Source organism: Aplysia californica, unplaced genomic scaffold, assembly GCF_000002075.1.
Source record: "Aplysia californica isolate F4 #8 unplaced genomic scaffold, AplCal3.0 scaffold00302, whole genome shotgun sequence".
NCBI classification, from domain to species: Eukaryota; Metazoa; Mollusca; class Gastropoda; order Aplysiida; family Aplysiidae; genus Aplysia; species Aplysia californica.
In genome coordinates this window covers 16,711-19,035 of record NW_004797572.1, presented here as the reverse complement: position 1 = coordinate 19,035, position 2,325 = coordinate 16,711, and positions in this window count along the sequence as shown.

Genomic DNA, 2,325 nt, shown 5'->3' with positions numbered 1-2,325 from the left:
CAATATGGTCCTTCGACAGGACACCAAGCCTAGCAGAAAGAAATATTTCAGAAAGCTTTAAAAGGGTCAAAAGAGGGCTTCTATCCTATTCTACTTCTGAATTCCCACAAAAGACTCAAATTTGTAATTAACTGTGCTAGAACGGTTGCTTCAAGACACGGTACTGGGATAGCCAAAAACAATCTCGAGGTAAAAGTGAAAAATATAGCATCGAAGGAGTAGATGTAACACCTCAAGAGACACAAATTGAAGTAACACTCATGTCGTTGCGTTCTTCGTGGTCGGCATGTTCTTTAAGGCATCGGCTTAATTAGCCGCATGCGCGGCCATCTTGCCATCACAGGACATGCAGATCAATACAGCGCAAACACCGTCATCTTTTACGACGTAACACTGTCTGCTGCGAGTGTGAGATCTTATAGAGAAAGGAAATATTATGGAGCCTCTCACACTGTCCTGCAATCTGTGAAGACCATAGACTTATACTGTGATATCCTAGACTGTGCATTCTGACATGATTCTGGTTCCTAATAGAGCACATCATTTTATTCAATTTGGAAACAAATGAAGAGTTAAACGGCAAAGATGCTGCACAGACTTGAGAATAGTGATAGTGCTGCTTTGCCCTTTATTTGGGCGACCATGGAATGCACACTTTGCAGCGAAGTTTTATAGAGAGCAAAGAGCGGTGGCCTTAACAGTACACGATCTATGATACTATATTTCCGGTCTATTGTGAGGCCTGAGCCATAGAAGAGATGCACAACCCATTTTGCAATAACAAGTTTATTATCATACTGTATTGCCTGAAAAAGCATAATTATTATTGCAGTAAAATAAGTTTAATATTAGAACATAACAAATAATTCAAATTAAGAACAATGGCACATAGAAAGTACTGCAAAAAGTCAAAACGAAAAAATTGAATTTGCACCAGATAATCATATAAAGCACACACTTTGAAAAGATTGAAATCAAGTTAAGTCAATAAAATAAGTCAAACGAGCCCCAAATGGAAAGTATGTGTATGTTTCATAGCAAAAGTCTTCAGAGTGAAGCCAGAGTTCATATTGTCAATGGTACCCAACAAAGGCTCGTTCAAAAGGTGCCCCAGACAATTATAATTATTAAAAGCTTTTCAAAAGCAAATAATAAACGGCAAAAAGGAGACTGCACAATATCAAATAGCAAAGTAAAATAATGTTAAATGAGACATGTAAAGTAATATTTACAGCCAAAAAAAAACCCCACCATATAAATGAACAGAAAAACCATGGACACGGGCCAAACTGACGTGTACGTTCCTTACTAAACAGAATGCAACACACACATTTATCTGACAAAATAGTCATTTCAGGTTACTTAACAGGAATCTTCCAGGCTCAGATTGAGAAAACATCTTGTGGGTAGTGTTGTGTTGTAGTCCGCTTTTATATATCGGTTTAGTCATTTAAGATGCTGCATCCGTTTTCGACCGTTATTCAAGAAACAAAAAATTCTCTGATGAAAACCCCCAAACAATTCTTGTTGGAATCAAACCTGAGGTAAGCATCTTAAACACTACACTGCGCAATGACGCAGGGGTGTATTACTTCTTGGACATTTTATCTAGATGTTCTCCTCCTCAAGTTTTTTTTTCCGTGTGCTCCCTGCGCTTCCTGCGGCAAGCATCATAAAAATAACTTTAACTTTAACTCAAACTCAAATCAAAATTAATAAGCTCCCTGGAAAGTACGACGTTTTAAAACTGTGAAGGTTGTACTCAGGTAAAGTCGTGAATCAGTGCTGTTTGTCAAACACAACATCCATATTTAGAACAAAGTATGCTTTTAAAAAATTAGTAAAGAAAATGATCTTGCAACTTCTGATGACATTTATTTCTATAATAGTTAAGAGACGAAAGGCAGCCGGGTTTTTTTGGGGGGGTTTTGTTCCTTCATGTTTTCATTCTTTACAGGTACATGTATTTGGTTTTAGGACATTCAATCAATATTTCCTTTAATCCTTCTCTAACTGCCTTACAGTGTAAGGATCAAATAATGTCAAGTTTTGTCAAATTTCTCAGAAAAAGATATATTTTTCACGAATTGCCCTAGCCCATTACTCAAATTAAATGGGGATTTGATTAGATGGCGACGAACAATACTCCCTGGCCATTCGGTCCTTCACTGAGTCGTAGTTTCTATGGCAACGTTTCCCTGGATACCTCATGCCAGACATGGCTAATGTATTATGTCGCCTTTTTCAGACATCCCCATCCATGTTCTGTTATTTGGAAGAAAATAGTTCTAAGCTTTGTCCCATTTTGTAGATCTGAAATAGGCC